We start from the raw sequence: 22,525 nt of genomic DNA, 5'->3' as shown, positions 1-22,525 counted from the left end.
GGCCACCTTCTGTGCTGTAACCTTTCTATGATTCTATGATTCCTAAAGTACTTAATTGGCTGTAAAGCATTTTGTAATGTCCTGAGGTCATGAAAGGCGCTATATAAATGCATGTCTTTCCTTTTTCTTTTTTCTATCTAAAGGGATGAATTAAGATTGTGTGAAAGCTGTGTCAACACCTTCCACTCCAAAGTTAAAATGAACACATAAAAATGACTCAAACTAGTAGCACCAATCTTTTTTTATTATATTAGGATACATTTTGTCTAAATATTGTATAATAATAGATTTTAAAAGTTCACAGACCACATAAGCTACAGAAGAAAGCGCTCACAACTTAAACAAAAGTATTTCATTGTCTTGATATGAGATTGCCCTGTTGTAGCTAAGGTCTATTATAGTGCAGATAAAAGCACTGTTTAAAGTTCACAAAATTCAATTTTTTCCAATAACTGCTCTGGCCTAACATAAAAAGAAAATTGCAATTAAAGGCGCCATGATTTCTAACATCACTCTGTGTATAAACACACTACCGTACCAAAACAAAGGTGAATTTAATGGCCTTTTGAAGAGGTGTGCTTTACACAGACGCGGTTTCAGCAAAGTCAGCTGCTGTAACTTAATCTTGAAGTTGCAGCCATTGCTTCAGCTGACAGAATGTGTGCTTGTTAAAAAGGCTGTCCTCCAGATAAAGCGCATGCACCAAAAACAAACAGGATGGAAGGAGTGGTAACAGGAAAACAGAGACCATTTCACGGAGCCTACAAAAGTCTCAAGAGTAGCAGGGTGCAGAAAACAACCCAACCTCTGGCATTAGACGCGTAATTCACTTGTCTTCAGGCTTTTTGGTGGGGTCATCTCAAGGTTACTTGGCAGCCTTTTATTTTCAAGCCATTTTTACATTATCGTAATGCTGCTAACTCCCGCTGCTCAGCTCTCTTGCACCTGACGCCACGACTGTCTGCATTGTCCTGACAGTTCAAATTTCCCAACCTACCGCGTGCACTAGAGCTCTCCGGTTCGCTTTGTAAAGGTTACAAATCATTTCAGCCTTCAATTGCTGTCTTTCTTCTTACGTTAAGCCAAAGCATTCGTTGGATGACAACAACAACAACAATTAGTATTTATGCAGCGCCCTTAACGTAGTAAAACGCCCCGAGGCGCTTCACAGGACTGCTATCAAGAAAGATTGACACCGAGCCACCCAAAGAGACATAAGGGCAGGGCTTGGTCAATGAGGTAGGTTTTAAGGAGCTTCTTAAAGGAGGAAAGAGAGGCGGAGAGGTTTAGGGAAGGAATTCCAGAGCTTACGGCATAGGCAAATTAAAATCGGGGATGTTCAAGAGGCCAGAATTGGAGGAGCGCAGAGATCTCGGGGGTGGGTTTGTGGGGCTGGAAGGGATTACAGAGGGGTGAAGTCATGGAAGGATTTGAAAACAAGGATGAGAATTTTAAAATCGAGGCGTTGGACGATTACATTTTGAAGGTTGTGTACTTTAAACACTGTAATAAGCTTTGGGTTAGAAATTCATCTAATTACCGCCACTCGGTCACACTGTGAACTGGCGATAAAATGGCAGCTTCTGCTCTTTCCCCAGCCGGCAGTGGTTCCTGCGACAGCCACCATTTCCTCTCAACCTTTGCATGCCGGTAACTGGCAGCACCCTGGAAAAACATTGGCGGCGTGGTGACATTAATTGGTGTGCAAGGCCTACGTAACTTCATTAACATGAACTTGGACCCGAAGCGCTGCGTCCGAAACACCCTAAGTTAACTTCGTGTGCAAGTAGGTTGACAGTGTCGACAGCTCTTAAAGGGACACAGACACCATTCAGGTAAGTTTCAATTTAAGGATTTGGACTGGGCTTTTTGATTTTATTGAAGAGGTGACTTGTGACAATAGATGTGAAAAGCTTTTTTTAAGTATGTAGGGAGTGCCATCGGATGTGTGCAAGGGCTCGGATAGTAAATGAAGGCCTTTGAAAAGACAGAACATGCTGTGAATACTCAGCAGGTCAGGCAACATCCGTGGAGAGAAAAACAGAGTTCACGTCTTCGGTCGACCTGCTGCCTGACCAGCTGAGTATTTCCAGCATTTCATGATGTCATTTCACATTTACATCATCCGCTTGCAGAGGGAAGAGGAAGACGCAGAAGAGGAAGAAGCTGAAGAGGAGGAATCAGGTGGAAGGATGCATCCCAGACAACCCCTTTTGTGGCGGGGTATCCGGGGTGGAATAATCCGCCTGTGGTCCCACTTGTTGGGCGGGCTGCCTCTTCTTGTTGACCCACTGGCTGGGAAGGTGGCATTTCTTGGCTGTGTGAAATGAGGAAGGCACAAGGGTGGAGTTGTGCTGATGGGAGGGCAGAAAAACAAGAGGCTCATGCTAGAAGGAGGATAACGAACGAGGATTACCCGCACCTTTCAGCCCCGCTGCTGGCCAAGGGCTCATCAATGCCCCTGCCAAGAATGGCCTGCACCATCTCCTCCAAGGGGGTGAGGTGAGGCTAGGAATGGGAGATGTGCCTCGTCATTGGTGCCGATTGTTGGTAGGTGAGTGATTGGAGGTTGTGCATTGAGCAGTGTGCGAGGCTAGTGGTGCAGTTGGTAGGAGACGGCTTTTGAAGATGCATTCATTGACCTTGACCAGTGGTCTGAGGACATGAAGCTTCTTTGGGCAGTGGAACCAGGTGGTGGGGGTGACAGTGCTGGCAGTGACAGCCTTAGTGATGTACTCCCACATTGTTCTTTATGGAGGGCCTCCAGGGCCCCTGTGGGTAGAGGGCTGCTTTTGCAGTGTGGACCCCCTGCACAGCAGGTGAACGTGGCGCCACCTAACTCCATCGCCCTCCCCCCACCCCCCACCCCCCCCCCCACCCCAACCAATTTCACTCAATTAGCGTTACGGCCATTTTCAACGGCTATTAACTGCAGTTGTCGGTAACACCGGTAGCTTCGGCAGAAAACTATCGCTAACAAAACCAAGAATGATCAGTCTAGTCAGTGAGTATCAGCACGATATGTCTAGACAGCAGGTTCAGCACAATTAGTCGAGGCAGGAAGTACCAATATGATGTCTAGTCACTGATTATCAGCAGCATGAAGTCTTGATAGTAAGTATCAACACCGTGGAGCCGAAATTGCCCCTCTCCTTAAGGCCTGTTACCACCGCAAATCGGCGGCCAGGCTGCGGAGTCGAGTGGCCGCCGACTTTTTGTGGAATGACCGAGGTTTCCCGGTAGTGTCCCGATCCACTCCACCGTTCCATTGCTGCCGATCCATGTTAAGTGCGTCATCACCGTGTGCACTGCTGATCTACCGCCCCCCCCACCCCCGACGGCAAAATTTAGCTCTGAAAATCTTCAGCCCGCCCGGCGGTGCCCAAACCTGTTTTTTCCCCGGTGGTCCAGTGAGGCTGTGGCCTTCTGCAATGACAGCGTGCTTCCATGTTTTTTTTTTTGTTGGCCGACAATTATGCACCCGGGTTGGGCCGGGCTGCCAACAGGCAGCCAGGCAACCCTCTCTTGGGTGCCAGGTAGCTGACCCGGCCGAAACCCTCCCTGGTGACCCAGTGGACCGAAGATTTAAAATCGCGAAGTCTCTCCGATTTAATTAAAGCGGAAAGCTGTGGTGACGCGGTGCCGTGATGACGTCATCATGGCGGTCACTCCACATCGCCCTCAACTTCCGCCCCTCAGGTGTTGCAACCATCGCATATCTGCCCCTCTAGTGTAGTCACCGCCCCCATTAAGAGTGACTTCCATATCCAAGTAAAAAAAAACACAAAGAGTGGAATTTCGCTCAAGAGGCGACCTCAACCGCCGCAGCGGTGAAAATGCACAAAACGTGGTGGGAGTGTCCCGTTTCGGGCGGAGGTCAATTTCGGCCCCTGTGAGTCCATACACTGAGTTTCAGCACAGAGTCTAGACTGCACCGTGAGTCTAGTCGGTGAGTATATCAACACGTTTTCTCCTCAAAGACAGCATTAAAGCCAAACTTGACATTATCCTTGTCCAATGTTCCCATGTATTTCCAGCAGGGGCCAGAGGATAGTGCTCAGGTCAATAATAGAACCCTTGGCTGATTTTTTTTCCCATGCTCGAGTGGGGTCATCTGATGTGCCTCTGACCATTGATCGTTCTGAGATCAGCTAGCTCAGTTGCTGTTGAAGATCAAACCTGGGACCTTGTGCTCGGTATTTCCCATGTTCAAACTGGGCAATGCATTTACATAGGATTACATCATCATCATAGGCAGTCTCTCGAAATCGAAGAAGACTTGCTTCCACTTTAAAAGTGAGTTCTTAAGTGACTGAACAGTCTGATACGGGAATTACAGTCTCCGCTCCTTCCGTTGTCTGCGCTTGTTTTCTGCATGTTCTCGGCGACGAGACTCGAGGTGCTCAGTGCCCTTCCGGATGCACTCCCTCCACTTAGGGCGGTCTTTGGCCAGGGACTCCCAGGTGTCAGTGGGGATGTTGTATTTTATCAAGGAGGCTTTGAGGGTGTCCTTGAAACATTTCCTGTGCCCACCTTGGGCTCGCTTGCCCAAGCAAAAAGGATTACATAGGATTACATAGGATATACAACAAAGAAACAGGCCATTCAGCCCAACCAATCCATGCCGGTGTTTATACTCCACTCGAGCCTCAGCTCAGCTATTGAGGTACCACCCAAATCTCACCACATCTAGTTGGTAATCCTTTAACAACAACAACTTGTATTTATATAGCGTCTTTAACGTAGTGAAACAAGGCGCTTCACAGGAGTGATATGAGATAAAAAATTTGACACCGAGCTACAGAAGTAGAAATTAAGTAAATAATCATTGGCAAAGTCATGGTTTTAGACATTTATCTAACTTCTTTATATGGTATTTCTGTTTTAATATTAATATTAAATATGTTTGTGGCTAGATTGCATACTGGTTAGTTATTTTTTTATGTGCCCTTGATTTGTGTAGAGAGTCTGAAAGCAGGAATTAATATTTTTTGTATGTTTTTATTCACATGAAGGGGAGTGATGTAAATAGATGGGACTAGCGCAGTTTTCACTTTCGGTGGCAAATGTCAGCAACAAGGCCAGATCCAACATGAGGTATGTGCAGAACAAAGCTCCCCATACACCGAACCAATCAATGTATCTTAACTCCAACCTCAGAAGAACATCACCTGCTGGATCCAGGTGATGCTCCCATTCCCCACACCAGTCATCCCCGTGACCTCTCTGAGTGAGACGAGTAATTTTGTGCCAATTTGAGCTGCATTGCTCAAGGTCAGAAGGAGAGTAAGATTGCCCCAGATCTTACAGCCAGGAGAGAAAGATCATTCCGTCAGTTTGTGTTGGAATCAAACCCAGATCCCCGAGGTGGTTGGACATCGTTATAACAACCTTAGTTAAAATTTAAATAGTCATTAGGAATTGCGACTACTTTTCAACATGAATTTCGCGATAAGATACTGCGGGCTAGAAATTGAGTTGGTTAGCGCCACCCGTCAGCACGCTGAAGGAAGCGCTAAGCATCTCCAGCCCGAGTGCCTCGCTGTTAGCGAAGATCAGTGAAGGTTTAGTGGCAGTGCCGACATTTTTCACTGCGCTCTGAGTGTGCAACGCCCCTGTAGCCCCGCATTTGCAAAATTGAGTTTTTCACCTGAGAACGGCAGGGCGATATCGTCCTGAGTGCAAGGTAAGTGCTGGAATTTCACTTTGTCAACTTTTATTTATTTGTTGCAGTATTGGGGAAGTATGGGTGAGGTTTATTGAATTTTTCAATAAGATTTTTTTTCATCTTTAGGCGCTGGGATACCAGCATCCTAGTGCCATAAAAATTGAGTAGGCCTCCTGAGCTATCACCCCATTAGCGCCTGAGGAGAAGTGTGGACCATGTCTCTGAGTGCTCCACTCTCCTCTTGGGGTGGTACAACTGAATATCCCACATTGAGATGGTAGACATCGCTCGGCACTAAAGGTCATCACCTCAAAATAGGAGATACCGAATTTCCAGCCTTGCTTCTTTTAATATTTTTGTAATGGTTATGACATTTTCTTTTATTCGTTCCTGCGATGTGGGCATCGCTGGTAAGGCCGGCATTTATTGCCCATCCCTAATTGCCCTTGAGAAGGTGGTGGTGAGCCGCCTTCTTGAACCGCTGCAGTCCGTATGGTGAAGGTGCTCCCACAGTGCTGTCAGGGAGGGAGTTCCAGGATTGTGACCCAGCAATGATGAAGGAACGGCCGATATATTTCCAAGTCCAGATGGTGCGTGATCTGGAGGGGAACTTGCAGGTGGTGGTGTTCCCATGCACATTTGTACGTTATTTCACATTTACAACCAGCTGGAAATTATTTTAATGAATACAAACAATCATCTGTTTCCTGTTTAAAACAAATTGTTAAATAAATTACCACAGTATACTTGTTTTGCAATAGAGTGACACAGGGATTATGTTTGAGGTAGCTTGCTATTTGTTTGCTTTGGGTCTTGGAAGCCTTCACCTTCAGACAGACACCTGCGAGGCCTCAGGGACTATTTATCCTGCCTTGTGATTTTAGTTCTATTTTGAGGACAGGCCATTTTCATCTCCTTTCCCCATTCGCCCCATCCCAGCATGCTTCCACAAGCATGAGTGCGCTGGGTGTGAGCTTGGAACATAAGAGTATAAGAACATAAGAAATAGGAGCAAGAGTCAGCCACCTGGCCCCTCGAGCTTGCTCCACCATTTAATAAGGTCATGGCTGATTTGAAGACGTGGTTGAAGAAGATAGATTGAACAGCAATCAGAATATAACTGAGCCATTTTAAACCGAAGCTGAGCATTGTCCATCGTTCTTTGCAGGCATCAACCCTGTAACCATCTGCTCATTGCTGAATCGGGAATCGGCTTATTGTGTTTTGTCATGTTTTAAACAACTCATTGCAATTTGTACCAAGCTTGAATAACTGTTAATGTGGAGTCATTACCCTTAGCGATGTTCAGCCAGACAATTTGTTATATTGGAATGTTTTCCTTCGTTCTCTTCTCCTGCCTCTGCTGAATGGACTTATCCACATCCATTCCAAAAGTAATATTACTAAAAAATACTCTTTCACGACACTGAGGAACGTATATAATCTGAACCATAATCATAGACTTTTTTATCCTGTGTCCATGGCTGGTGGAATGCGGTCATTAGCCGTGCCTGAAGAAGGTACACTTGGTTTCAAGGAGCCATCCTTGCAATCTGCCTTTGCCTTCAATTAAGGGTGTCATATTAGTTACTGATTAGCAACAGGCGTGTGGTTACTGTTTCTATTGTGTTCAGAATAACTCCACAAAACTATGTTGTAAGCTCAAATCATTGTGACCTTGGTCTCTTTAATGTAACTCTAAAGTGAGGAAGCAGCATGGTGGATTGCTTTTTATACCTGCTTGCCCAGGGTGCACACGTGACCCTTAGGTCTCCCACAGGTGTGCCCCCTGGTGGCAAATCTTACCATTGGTGAGGTTTGCATACATAACAGTTTCTGGCCTGATGCGAGTATACTCCTGCCTTTTAACTGCGAATCTGTGATGACTTCTCAGGCTCTCCAATGGAAGGAATAAGCATTCTGGCTTGCTGTTGGGTGTCAGTGGGAACCAGATGCCCCGTACCTCCTTGTGTTGGGTCATGAGATGGTCATGGCTGTGGTGGCTGCCTGGTTCTGTCCTCATTATGATGCTGTCATTGGTATTGGTGGGGTTGGCGGGGGGGGAGGGGGTGCTGTGGTGGGGGGAGGGGATGCACGGTTAAATGGGCGAGATGTCCTTTCGCCTTGAGATGCCCATTGCCCACTGCAGGTGTGCCTCTAATTCTGGACAACCTTTCAACAGTGATCAGTGTGGCAGCAGACATCTGGGCAATAATGATGGTCAGTGAAGCCCTGCATCAAGTTACTCTAGGTCTGATTGCCCAGCATGGTGAAGCTGGCCAACATAGCTCATTGTAGATGGGATACAATGCCTGTATACCAGCAATGTATGTGTTTAGAAGCGATACTCTGACTGGGTTTAGGCCACCTGTCACTGGGATGTCTACTGCAGATGTCACTGGATTTGCCCCATGCTCCACGGTGAACTGAAATTATGAAGCTTTCCCACACCATTGCACAGATGTGCCTAATGGACTCTTCCACATTTCTGGCTGCCCCTCGTAAGATGTTTTAGACAAACCCAAATGATTCAAATAGATGTTCCTGCCCAGAGAACAATCTACTTTTATAAGCAGGCCCGATGAGATCCAAATTAGACTTGCTTCATTGGCAGAACTCTCACCTCAGAAATCAGAAGGTCGTGGGTTCAAACCACAGTCCTGAGGCTCGAGCACATGATCTAGGTTGACACTCCAGTGCAGTGCTGAGGAAGTTTCAGAAGTGATGTTAAACCGAGACCCCATCTGCCCTCTCAGATGGACATAAAAGATCTCATGGCACAATGTGAAGAAGTGCAAGAGAGTTCTCCCAGTGTCCTAACTGAAATTTATCCCACAATTGGTGTTATGTGTGCAACTATGTAATACTTGCCACCAGAGGGCGCGACTGTTGGAGTCCTAATGGTCACCTGCACACACGTGCAGGGCCAGTATAAAAGGTTGGTTGCCATGTTGTTTAGGCACTCTGGAGTTGTAATAAAGAAGACTAAGGATCACACTAAGTTTAGCTCACAGTACTCAGCCTCGTGGAGTTCTTGCTTACATAATAATTGGCATGACTAAATCAGATTATCAGCTATTTATCTCTATCCTTTTTTGAAACTTGCTGTATGCAAATTGACTGCCGTATTTTCCTACATTACAACAGTGACTACAGGTCAGAAATACTAAATTGGCTGTGAAATGATTCAGGAGGTCCTGAGGCCATGAAAGGCACAATGTGAATGCAAGTTTGTTTGTTCTATCTTTTCAAATCCTTGCAATATGCAGTTGGCCCTCTGACCAACGGGTTCCTGCTCCCTCACCACCACTTCCACTTACACCACCTCTCTTGTGCTCAGTGCTTCACCTGGTGTGGGTCCTCCTCAAACTCACTATCTAAACCCTCCAGGGTAGATGTACCTGTTCTGGGGCATGCAGCAAGTGCAACAAATGACCCAAACGTCTGAGATGTGCTGTTTTTTTTTGGTCCTGGGGGGCTATGAGTCACAGTAGAAGAGGAACAAATGTTAAAATACTGCTTTCAGGGCACCCCTTCAAACAGTGGTTCCCTGGTAACTTACTGTGCCTCGTGTTGTTGTGGCTGAGCGTATGGCTCTGAGGGTAAGGGAGCCACTCATGAACAAAGATGTTGGAGTAGGATGGTAATAAGCCTCAGCTTGGGAGAAGCCTTTGGCTTCATCTTCCCCAATCCCTGTATGTAGCTCAGACCTATAACTTCCAGCATGACAACCTCAAAAGCTGCAAGCATCCCTTCTTCCATGCGGATTTCTGTCCCGCTGTTGTGAACCATGTTGTTTTGAAAACAGAGAAGTATTGTTAAGATCATCATCATAGGCAGTCCCTCGGAATCGTGGAAGACTTGCTTCCACTCTTAACCTGAGTTCTTAGGTGGGTGAACAGTCCAATACGAGAACCACAGTCTCTGTCACAGGTGGGACAGATAGTCGTCGAGGGAAGGGGTGGGTGGGACAGGCTTACCACATGCTCTTTCCATTGCCTATGCTTGATTTCTGCATGCTCTTGGCGATGAGACTCGAGGTAAGATCTTAAGATGTTAAGATGCTGGCAGTTTCAAGAGCACATCTATTGACATCTAGAAGGGATACGGTAGCATTGTGGTTATAAGAACATAAGAACATAAGAAATAGGAGCAGGAGCAGGCCACCTGGCCCCTTGAGCCCTGTTCTGCCATTTAATAAGATCATGGCTGATCTGATCTTGGGCTCAGCTCCACTTCTCTGCCTGCTCCCCATAACTCTTTATTCCCTTACCGCTCAAAAATATGTCTATCTCTGCCTTAAATATATTCAATGACCCAGCCTCCACAGCTCTCTGGGGCAGAGAATTCCACAGATTTACAACCCTCTGAGAGAAGAAATTCCTCCTCATCTCAGTTTTAAATGGGCAGCCCCTTATTCTGAGACTATGTCCCCTAGTTTTAGTTTCCCCTATGAGTGGAAATATCTTCCCTGCATCCACCTTGTCGAGCCCTCTCATTATCTGTTATGTTTCTTACTGGACTAGTAATCCAGAGGCCTGGAATAATGATCCAGTGACCTGAGTTCAAATCCCACGGCATCTGGGGAATTTGAATTCAGTTAATTAAATAAATCTGGAATTAAAAGCTAGTATCAGTAATGGTGATCCTGAAACTACCGGATTGTCGTTAAAAACCCATCTGAGTCACTAATGTCCTTCAAAGGGAAGGAAATCTGCCGTCCTTACCCGGTCTAGCCTATATGTGCATCCAGACCCACAGCAATGTGGTTGATTCTTAGCTGCCCTCTGAAGTGGTCTAGCAAGCCACTCAGTTTGTACCAAACCACTGTGGCAAAGTCAGCACTGTGGGAGCACCTTCACCACAAGGACTGCAGTGGTTCAAGAAGGCGGCTCACCACCTCCTCCTCATGGGCAATTAGGGATGGGCAATAAATGCTGGCCTTGCTGGCGACGCCCACATCCCACAAACGAATAAATAATAAAAAAATAAAACCCATCCTACACCAGGGAAGGTCATCGACCTGAAATGCTAACTCTGTTTCTCTCTCCACAGATGTTGCCCGACCTGCTGAGTAGTTCGAGCATTTTCTGTTTTTATTTCAGATTTCCAGTATCCGCAGTATTTGCATCCTGTGCCATGGTGTGCTTGTTAGTTGATCAACCCACATGATGCAGTTCGGCTTTGCTGGAAGGATGCTTTGTGTGAGTCTATTAGTGGCAATGCTAAGTTGCAGCTTGAAGGAACGTCCTGCTGTTATATGGCCATCAGTTTAAGAAGTTATAAGTTGCCTGTGTGTTTTGCATGAGGGCAGTAGAACATGTGTAACTGGTTTAAAAGAAACAGTATGTGGCTTGTATACTTAGCCTATCTATTTGGTATCGGCCCATGTTGAGTAACCTTGTATTTGCAGCTCTCTTCCTCATTTAGATTTGTGTCCTGCAAGTAATGGATACTGAATTTATTCTGACAGTGACTTCATCCTAGTCATTAGCTCAGTTTTTTTGTGAAGTTGGACTCCATAAAATCACCAAGAAATCCAATAGGGAATTCAGAAGAAAATTATTTACCCAGAGAGTGGTGAGAATATGGAACTCGCTACCACAGGGAGGGGTTGAAGCGAATAGTATAGATGCATTTGAGGGGAGGCTACACAAGCATATGAGGGAGAAGGGAATAGAGGGTTATGCTGATAGATTTAGATAAGGAAAGACAGGAGGAGGCTCGAGTGAAGCATAAACGCCGGTATGGGCTGGTTGAAATGGTCTGCTTCTGTGCCGTATATCCTATGTAATCCTGTGTAATAATTGCACTGCTCACAAATGCCAATGTGTCAGGAAGTCAGTGGTAGACTGTTTCAACCAGAGTTTTGTAAATTATTGGCGTATTTAAGATAAAGAGGTTATTTAGCCTCTCGTGGACTAATGCTACCTTTGTGTTTAAGTACTCTACTTGTTTTTTGGTGTATCTTATAGATCTTGTGTATTTGCTTCTGTTTGCCAGAGAACAACAGTGACTATATTTCATTGGCTGTGAAACCCTTTGGGATGTCCGGAAAATGTGAAAGGCACTATATAAATGCAAATTCTGTCTTTCCTGTTTTCTTTCTTTGTGAATAAATTCTGATAACTAGATTTAGCCTGAACATCATGGTTTAACAGTATGGTACTTACCACCTTGTGGAGAAGACTAGTGAATGTGGTGGGCATTCCATCTAACCTCTGGTGCATTTTACCACAGTGTAGGGGTAATTGCTAATCCATTGCCACACTATTTCACTTGCAACATATATAGAACTACACATTTTGGTTTTCAGGAGACCCGGTTTGCTTATGAAAACCTCCATTCTGCCATAAGCATAAGAAAAAAAATGGGGAAAGCTTGATCTCACCATTCTGCTAACCTGTTCAGTAAACCCCTACTTTTGTGTTTTCAGCAAATTTCAGGACTGTGCTTCCTCTACCCAAGTCTAAATCATCCATATATACCGAGGGGGCAGGTTGGTAGAGGACCTTTGTCTTACGGATGTTTAGTGTAAGGCCCATGTTCTTGGTGAAGGTATTGACGATGGTTTGGAGTTCGACCTCCGAGTGTACACAAACGCAAGCATCGTCTGTGTACTATAAGTCAATGACAGAGGATGCGATGACCTTGGATCTGGACTGGAGACGATGGAAGTTGAACAGCTTCCCATTTGTTCTGTAGATTAGCTCCACTTCAGCGGGAGGGAGAGGGTGAGATGGAGCATTGCAGCAAGGAAGATCGAGAAGAGCGTTGGTGCGATGACACAGCCTTGCTTGACTCCCGTCCGTACGTGAATTGGGTTTGTGGGGGATCTGTTGGTCAGGATCACGACTTGCATGTCATCGTGTAGCAGGTGGAGGATGGTGAAAAGCGTTTGAGGGCAGTCGAATTTGAGGAGGACGCTCCATAATCCCTCACGGTTGACAGTGTCGAAGGCCTTTGTGAGGTCGAAGAAGGCCATGTACGGGGGTTGGTGCTGTTCCCTTCATTTCCCTTGAATTTGTCGCGCGGTGAACATCATGCCCATTGTGCCCCTTAGTGGGCGGAATCCGCATTGCGACTCTGGGAGGAGCTCTTCAGCCACAGGGAGAAAGCGATTGAGGAGAATTGTTGTGATGACTTTCCCTGCGACAGACAGCAGGGAAACTCCTCTGTAATTACCGGAATCGGACTTGTCCCCTTTCTTGACGATGATCACGATTACGCTGTCTCTGAGCTCCCCTTGCATGCTCTCTTCCTTCCAACTAAGAGAAATGAGTTCATGTATTCGCGCCAATGTTGCTTCTCCACCATGTTTTAGTGCTTTGGCGAGGAGTCCATCTGCTCCTGTTGCCTTGTTGTTCTTCAGTTGTTGGATGGCCTTTTCAACCTCATGCCGAGCTGGGATTGCGCTGAGGTGGTGGCGGGTAGCATGCTGCGGGATGGAATCGAGGACACTCGCATCGAAGACAGAGTCTCGATTAAGGAGATCTTCAAAGTGTTCCTTCCAGCAGATCCTGACTGCCCCTCTGTCCTGGATGAGCACCTCTCCGTTCTTGGCCCTCAGTGCGTGGATTCTTTAGCGCAGTCAAGACCACCTACGGCCCTTTGGCGCTTGGGCCGTAAGTGGTCTTGACTGCGCTAAAGAATCCATTCACATCATGGTTGTCAGCTTGTTGCTGGATCTCCTGCACTTTCTCCACCCACCATCTGTTCTTTAGATCGTGAGTTTTTTATTGGATCTCGGCCTTCAGACGTCTGTAGAGCTGCTTTCTTGCTCTCGAGTTGTGTTGATGTTTCCAGTTCAAAAATGCTTTGCGTTTGCGGTTTATTAGCTCCTAGATTTCTTGGTCTTTCTCGTCGAACCAGTGTTGGTGTTTCCTGGTCAAGTGACCGAGCGTCTCCTCACAGGTGCTAATTATGGAGGCCTTGAGGGCAGACCAGGCGCTGTGGACACTCTGCTTCTCTGGATCACTGTGAGTTGCCAGGATGGTAGTGAGGCGCTGGATGAATAGGGCTTTCTTAGCAGGGTTTTTGAGGGCTCCAGTGTTGATTTTCCTGCAGCATTATTTCTGTTGCCGCCGCTGTTTTGGGGCTACCTTGATGGAGATAACAGAGCCGATTAGGCGGTGGTCCATCCAGCAGTCGTCGTCTCCTGTCATGGCGCGGGTGATGCACACGTCCTTGCGGTCCCTCGTTCCGACGATGACGTAGTTGAGCAGATGCCATTGCTTAGAGCAAGGGTGCTGCCATGATGCCTTGTACGTGTCTCTCTGACAGAACAAGGTGTTAGTTATGACAAGGCCATGTTCTAAGCATTTTGTCAGGAGGAGGGTATCATTGGAGTTGGTTTTCCCTACTCCCTCTCTTCCGATCACACCTCCCCAGAGGTGTGTGTCCTTTCCAACTCTGGTGTTAAAGTCGCCAAAGAGGATCAGCTTGTCGCCCGTTGGAACTCAGGACAGGGATTGTTTGAGTCTGGAGTAGAATTCCTCTTTGGTCTTGTCTGTAGCTTCCAGTGTTGGGGAGTATGTGCTGAAGACCATAGTGCACTGGTTCCGGGGTAGGCTGAGCTGAAGGGTCATGAGGCGTTCGGTTAACCTGCAAGGGGAGTCTCTGAGACGGCCAACCAGCTAATTTTTTATGGCAATGCCTACCCCATAGAGGCGGCATTCTTCTTCTGGTTTACCTTTCCAGAAGAAGCTGCAGCCACTACTTTGTTCTTTGAGCTGGCCTTCCCCTGCCCGCCGGGTCTCGCTGAGGGCGACGATGTCTACGTCGAAACGTCTGAGTTCCCAGGCAACGATAGCAGTGCGATATTCCGGTCTGTTGCTGTTGGGTTTGTCCACGAGGGTCCTGACGTTCCAGGTCCAGAACTTCATCGTAAAGTGTGGAAGATGCCTGCGCGCGTATTCTTTTAACGTGGGGTGGCCGTTGCACACCAGCTGCGACAGGGCTTGACAGAGCTAGGTCTTGGTCCAGTGGCAAGGGGATCCCAAGACGACTGGAGACTAGGCTCTGCTGCATGGGCCTAGTTCCTACACACACATACTCCTACTGTTCTCCTTCCTCCTTTCCACATGTCCTCCCTTCCTGGGATTCATAGGACGCAGTGTGGTCCTCACGACCTCGCTGTTGGCTCGTGCTGCTCCTTCGCTGGGCCACTCCTGGGCCTCGACCTCGCCGCTTTTGGGCCCCGATGATGCTGCTGCTCCAGGCTGCCTCTCCTCTCCGCTCCCGACCTCCACTCCGGCCTCTGCTCCCATCTCCGATCCCGACCTCTGCTCTGACCTCCGGTCCCGACCTTCGCTCCGACCTCCGCTCCGACCTCTGATCCTCCGGCTCCTGGGTCCCGACCCCTCCGCTGGGCTCGGCCTCGCTCCAAGACATGCCACCAATCAGCTACCTGGATTCCGGTGTCGTCGATTTTGTCACCCTCTTCTCTTTTGTCTTGGGACGGCTCGCAATTCCCCCTGCGGTGGTCGGCTCCTCCTTCATCCTCTGTTGCCAGTGGTGGTGTTCCCTCCCAGGTCAGGTCGGGTAGGCATGCTGAGTCCTGGGGTGCTCCTCCTGTTAGCTATTCAGTTGATCACTTCAAAAAACTCTATTAAACTTGTGAGACACGACTTTGACTAACCCATGCATTTCTAAATGCTCACTCATTTTATTTTGAGTAATAGATTCTAAGAGTTAGCCCACAATTGACGTTAAGCTAACTGGTCTATGGTGACTTATTTACCCTGCTTTCCCTTTCTGAACAAAGATGTTATACTGACTACTCTTAAGGTGGATCCGATCTCCTCTCTGACTTCTTGCAACAGACTAGGGTGTGTGTCATCAGGGCCCAGTGACCTATCCAGCTTGAATTGTGCTAATCTTTTTAGAACAAGTTTATATTCTAAAGTTATAACTAATAATTGTTCCACATCCTCCTCTAGTGAACTGTATTCTCACTTCCGCCATAATTATTAAAATGGGTGCAAAGTATTACTATCTCTGCCATACCTTCATCCGCAACAATTATATTCCTCCTGCAGCACTGACTGGTCCTGCTCTCCTTTTAATTATTCTTTAATTTTGATATGCTTATCAAAGCTCTTACTGTTTCCATTATTATCTGCCAGCTGTTTGTAATCTGCTTCTCTTTAGTTTTAATCTTTCTATTTATCCACAGAACTCTAATCTTTGATGCAACCCCTTTCTGCCTTTAAGGAATATATCTATTCTGTATTCTATCCATCTCATATTTGAAGATTTTGCACTGCTGATCTTTTGACTTGTTTGCTAACTTTTCTGCAGTTAATTTGGGCCAGATCCTTTCTTATCTTGATGACCTTTGCCTTTTCCCAGCATCCTTATTTTTGACTCTTCATTACCTTGAACCTAACTATGACCATTCTGTGCATTTGTGGCAATTGTCTTGCCTCTTGTCTTGTCTCAGTTAAGTCGGCATATGCAGTCTAGCTGTAGTCCGCCAACTTTTATGGCCAGAGACACTGGGGATAACTCCCCTGCTCTTCTTCAAAAAAGTGCTATGGGATCTTTTACATCCACCTGAGGAAGCAGACGGGGCTTCGTCGGTTTATCATCTCATCCGAAAGACGGCATCGCTGACAGTGCAGCACTGCCTCAGCACTGCACTGGAATGTCAGCCTAGATTTTTGTACTCAAGTCCCGGGAGTGGGACTTGAACCCACAACCTTCTGACTCAGAGTCGAGGGTGCTACCAAGTGACCCTTTATGCAAAAGGTCTGATTATCTTCAAAATTTCCATTGCAAACAGTGGTATGTGTGCAGCAACAAGACAATTTTTGTCTAAGTTGCCACAGTTTAGAGTTACGTGGTACATCGTCACTAGTTTCAGTCACATGGACTCAATCTATTTTGTGAAATTCATTCACAAACAGATTTTCTTGTCGACTTGTGAAATGCTCAGGTCATCTGTGCTGGCTGCTGACTCCCAGAGTTGGAGATACACTTTCTGCCTGCACTGCTCCGTTGCACTACATGGAGGAGTGCAGTTGGAAGGTTTGTCTGCAACACTGGGAGTTAGCAACTGACATAAATATTCTAGAATCCTTCTAGATTTGTAAGATGTATGAGTGTGTGTATCAGTCAGAATTAGCCTATTTGAGAATTGCCGCTGCGATCTGCTACCTCATTAGGCAGTTGTTACATTTTTTATTTACATGACATGTCTCTTATGAAGATGGAGGAATGTATTTGAAACCAGCTTCACATCTTGTGATTACGCAGTGTTGAAAAATGCTCAGATTATTCCTACATGACTGCGGTGCCTGCATTTCGATAGAAGTCACAGTGTATGATGCACTGTGGGCTGTTTTGGAGAGAAGTGATAAGGTGGCATATATTCTTTCTTTCCTTCTTTCATGCTTCTTTCTCCTGGCCAATATTTATCCCTCAATCAACATCAGTAAAACAGATTATCTGCTCGTTATCACATTGCTGTTTGTGGGAGCTTGCTGTGCGCCAATTGGCTGCCGCGTTTCCCACATTACAACAGTGACTACTCTCCAAAAGTACTTCATTGGCTGGAAAGCACTTTGTGACATTCGGTGGTCGTGAAAGGCGCTACATAAATGTAAGTCTTCCTTTTTTCTTTCGTAGGGCGTACGATTTGGTGTGGCAGATTATTATACTTGCATTGTGTGCTGCCCAAGTACTGTAATTTTATACACTAAGTACAAGAGGCCGTGAAAATGCTGGTTCAGGAACAGATCCACGTAGAGGCTGCAGTGTGGTACAAGCCAGTGACACACTAAAGGGGTTGTCATGGCACCATCAACCAGAAAGGAAAAGGTCAGTGTGGTCTCGGCTCTGATTGCGTTCAGTCCTTGAAACAGACTGAATTCTGCCATTCTAAATCATGTTTCCGGTTGGGACCCATCTTGGGCCAGTTGTCCTTTTCATTTTCCTTGCTCTGTCAGTGGCAGCTGCAGCAGCGGACAGGAACAGATGGCAAAGCCCCGTGACTGAATCACGTGATATTCCAACACATGATTTGAACTGCGGAGCCGGGCTTTATTTAATGCAAGTGATGGGGAATAGTATACCTTGGGCATACTGCGACAGAAATGATTGCATGTCTATCTGCTGATAATACGACCTTTTTTTAAAAAAATCCACATTACACATATATCAGCACTATCTGGTGTATCTCAATTAAATAACAAATTTATCTAGCGGATTATTTGCCAGTGCAGATTGTGTGATATAAATGGCATGTTCTTTTTGAGGAAACCTATAAAATAACATCCTGTTCCTGTATGTAAATTACCATCGCAGGAAACTGGGAACATTGCCGTGTCAAAGTCCCTCTTCGGTATTTAAATATTTCTGATTTTTTAAACCCTCAGATGTTCGTTCCATCCCTGTGAAGCTGCCGCAGTTTATCCATCACTGAAATAAATATCATTACCAACGTGAACTTTCGCCAGAGTCGATGAAACTGGGCCCGGTTTTGTAGAGACAGCACTTCATTAATTAATAAGGCTGCTTGTGCTTTGCTGGGGGATGTAACCTTGCACCTATACGATTTTAATGCCCCAACAAAAAACAAAAAAAAAACTACAAAAATACAAAAAAAAACAATAAAAAACAAAAAAGGGGATTGGAAAATGTTTGGAGTGGCCCCCCAGATTGGGGGGTACTTGATTTAAATGTTTTATTTTGTCTCCTCTAAAAGAGTTGTAACCTTGCACCAACATTTGCGCACAAGTTCAACCAAATATTTTATCCTGCCTCTGAAATGTGTCTTCAAAAAATGGGGGCAAAAATGAATGGGATCATTATTGCTTTTAATCTGAGAAACTACTTATGAAGATGATTTTTGTCTAAATTCCACAGTTTTTCCCTCTGTGTACATAAGAAATAGGAGCAGGAGTAGGCCATTTGATCCTTCGAGCCTTCTCCACCATTCAACAAGATCATGGCTGTCCTTCTACCTTAACTCCACCTACCCGCACTATCCTCATATACCTTAATTTCCCCAAAGTGAGTCTTGAATATACTGAGCACCCACAACCCTCTGGGGTAGAGAATTCCAAGGATTCACGACCCACTGAGTAGTGAAATTTCTCCACTGGCAAGGCCAGCATTTATTGCCCATTCCTAATTGTCCTTGAGTAGGTGGTGGTGAGCTACTTTCGGTAACAACTGAATGGCTTGCTCAGCCAATGTGGTTGCAATGTAAGTCGACAACATTGCTGTGGGTCTGGAGTTACATATAGGCCAGACCGGGGTAAAGACAGCAGATTTCATTCCCTAAAGGACAGTAGTTGTGGTGTCCCTGCACCTTGCTACTGAATCAGACAAGGCATGTATTGCAGACACGGTCACTGCGTGACCTTCCTTTATTCCCAGGACCAAGAAGTGCTGACCCTGCGTGGGACCTCCCTTTAAGTACCTACGTGCCCAGGTGAGGAGTGTCTCCCACAAGTTCACCCCCTGTGGTCAAGGTGTGCATTTCCAGCATATATACAGTGTACAGTGTGGTTGCATGAAGGTTACAGTTGTATGAAGGTTGCATACATGACAGTAGTGAACCAGATGGATTTTACAATGGCAATCTGGCATTTTCATGATCACCATCCCTGATGCTAGCTTTTTTATTCCAGATTTATTTAATTAACTGAATTTAAATTCCCCAACTAGGTGGGATTTGAACTCACATCTCTGGATCGTTATCCAAGGTCTCGGGATTAGTAGTCCAGTAGCATAACCACTGTGCTACCATACCCTTACATAAGAAATAGGAGCAGGAGTTGGCCATTTGGCCCCTCGAGCCTGCTCCGCCATTCAATAAGATCATGGCTGATCTGATCCTGGCCTCAACTCCACTTCCCCGCCCGCTCCCCGTAAACCCTTGACTCCCTTATCGTTCAAAAATCTGTCTATCTCCACCTTAAATATATTCAATTATACCCTTTAAGTATACTGTACAAACCTGTTCCCGAACCTAGTTCTAAAACTATAAGATTTTGGTAAAAACTAAAGTAGCAAGGTGAGGGGCTATTACTGTGTTATGAGAGCGCTGAAATGCATTCTGAGCTCTGTGTATATGGATTGTTCTGCCTGGGAATGTGGTTGCAACGTAAGGTCATTTAGGGACGTTTCTTTGGTTTAATATCTGTTTGTGTCTATTTAAAATTAATAGAGTATGTTCGGCAATGAGACCTAATGGCAGATTGTCACGTAGGGAGAAATGATAGATGGCTGACATATCGGCTGCACTTGGGCTGTGTGCTGGTAACCTATGTATCGCAGTATATTAGAAGATACTGTTACTGTGCTCATCTCCAGAGCACGGTGAATTTATCCAGTGAGTGGCCAAGCCATGTGGACCTGCGAGGCCCCTGGGATTGGAAAGTCAACCTGCAACAATCGCAAGAAAGCAACTATCATACTAAGAATAGGGAAAATTGCCTTAAATAAAATCGATAAGTGACTGTCTGCCATAGGAGCATACAAGTGTCTGATGTGTTCATCTGATGTTACTTTGTTCGTTCGTACGGTAGCATAGTGGTTATGTTACTGGACGAGTAATTCAGAGGCCTGGACCAATGATTCAGAGACATTAGTTCAAATCCCACCACGGCAGCTAAGGGATTTAAATTGAGTTAATTAAGTAAATCTGGAATAAAAAGCTAGCACCAGTAATGGTGACCATGTCATAAAAGCCCTTCTGGTTCACTATTGTCTTTCACGGAAGGAAACCTGCCGCCCTTACCCGATCTGGCCTATAGGTGACTCCAGACCCACAGCAATGTGGTTGACTCTTAACTGCCCTCTGAAATAGCCTATCAACCCACTCAGTTGTCGCCACCACCTTCTCAAGGGCAATTAGGGGTTGGTAGTAAATGCTGGCCTTGCTAATGAATAAAAATAAAAATTACTTTGTTCAAAATAAATTCTTAATATTTACATTAAAATTGTGGACAAAGTAACGTCCTAGCAAGGCATTGAGGGCCCGATTTTATTGCCCCCTCCGCGCCTGGACGGGCAGGAAAGGGTCAGGCAAGGAGTTATAGAATCATAGACATTTACAGCACGGAAGGAGGCCATCGGCCCATCGTGTCTGTGCCGGCTGGCAAGAGCTATCCAGCCTAATCCCACTTTCCAGCTCTTGGTCCATAGCCCTGTAGGTTACGGCACTTCAAGTGCATATCCAAGTACTTTTTAAATGTGGTGAGGGTTTCTAGCCTATACCACCCTTTTAGACAGTGAGTTCCAGACCACCACCACCGTCTGGGTGAAGAAATTTCCCCTCAAATCCCCTCTAAACCTTTTACCAATTACTTTAAATTTATGCCCCCTGGTTGTTGGCCGGATCTGCTAAGGGAAACAGGTCCTTCCTATCCAGTATCTAGGCCCCTCATTTTTTACACACCTCAATAAGGTCTCCCCTTAGCCTCCTCTGTTCCAAAGAAAGCAAACCCAGCCTATCCAATCTTTTCTCATAGCTAAAATTCTCCAGTCCAGGCAACATCCTCGTAAATCTCTTCTGCACCCTCTCTAGTGCAATCACAGCTTTCCTGTAATGTGGCTAAATTCCTAAAAATCCACATTAATGCCTCCAAGCCGTTGTGTTCCCGGCCGCCGTATTACAGGCACTGATCGAGGCTTCCGCTAAAAGCAGGCGGGGTCCTACTTAAGATTCAAAAGTTGCATCCGGATGATGTAATTGGCTCCGCGACGTAACTTTAAGGGCCATGCAGGTGGAGTCCCGTGCTGCCATGCGAACATCAAGCCGTGCCTGAGATGAGGGTGAGGGTGAAGCAGAATGCTGTCCCCCACGTGCCACACGGGGTCCCGGAAAGCCCACAATCTTTCCTTCACTACCTCCAGACTGGACTACTCCAACGCACTCCTGGCTGGCCTCCCACATTCTACTCTACGTAAACTTGAGGTGATCCCAAACTCGGCTGCCCGTGTCCTAATTCGCACCAAGTCCTGCTCACCCATCACCCCTGTGCTCGCTGACCTACATTGGCTCCCAATTAAGCAATGCCACGATTTCAAAATTCTCATCCTTGTTTACAAATCCCACCAGGGCCTCGCCCCTCCCGACCTCTGTAATCTCCTTCAGCCTCACAACTCCCCCGAGATATCTGCGCTCCTCAAATTCTGCCCTCCTGAGCATCCCTGATTGTAACTGCTCAACCATTGGTGGCCGTGCCTTCAGCTGCCTGGGCTCCAAGCTCTGGAACTCCCTCTCTAAACCTCACCGCCTCTCTACCTCGCTTTCCTCCTTTAAGACGCTCCTTAAAACCTACATCCTTGATCTGCTGTAATTTCTTCTTATGTGGCTCGGTGTCAAATTTATTTGGGTTTTGTCTTATAACACTCTTGTGAAGCGCCTTGGAATGTTTTACTACGTTAAAGGCGCTATATAAATACAAGTTGTTGTTGTTGTTCATCTACCCCTCCCACCACGAAGCCGAGGAATCCCCTCCACCCACAGACACCCGGGAACCGTTCACGAGTCCTGATGCCCACCGGTCGGGTAGTCCATCTGGCTGGATGTCGGGTGGGACTCTGCAAAGATCTACTCAAATGAGGCCCTGCCTTTAAGATCAGCGGGGCCTCCGCACCCCTGGCCTTGCCGGGTTCGTCTCCCCCTACCCTTCCTGCCGAAGCCCTCCCCCCACCCTGTGAAAATCGAGGCCTATGTGTTTGCACGCTTAGACGGCAGCCAGTAATTGTTAGACTTATATAGAGGTGAATACATGCAAACCTTTGGGGTTGTGGGAGGAAATATTCTAGATGAAAGATTGTCCCAAATAAATTAACCAATAAAACTATTCATGTGGTCATCTCCCAGAGCAACAATTA

At 46.3% G+C, this 22,525-nt stretch overlaps 1 long non-coding RNA gene across 2 annotated transcripts; it reads left to right on the top strand.

Moving 5' to 3' along the window:
- Positions 1-1,654: 1,654 nt before the first annotated feature.
- Positions 1,655-17,344, top strand: LOC139278360 (uncharacterized). 2 transcript variants are annotated; one of them, XR_011596248.1, is made up of 3 exons: positions 1,655-1,835; positions 5,016-5,097; positions 17,300-17,344. It is a non-coding gene; the product is annotated as an uncharacterized lncRNA (long non-coding RNA). The 2 variants fall into 2 exon arrangements; XR_011596249.1 differs by lacking the exon at positions 17,300-17,344 and adding an exon at positions 10,724-10,867.
- The last annotated feature ends 5,181 nt before the right edge of the window (positions 17,345-22,525 follow it).

Source organism: Pristiophorus japonicus, chromosome 13 (assembly GCF_044704955.1).
Source record: "Pristiophorus japonicus isolate sPriJap1 chromosome 13, sPriJap1.hap1, whole genome shotgun sequence".
In the NCBI taxonomy this organism is placed as follows: domain Eukaryota; kingdom Metazoa; phylum Chordata; class Chondrichthyes; family Pristiophoridae; genus Pristiophorus; species Pristiophorus japonicus.
This window is presented reverse-complemented; position numbering and strand designations above follow the sequence as displayed.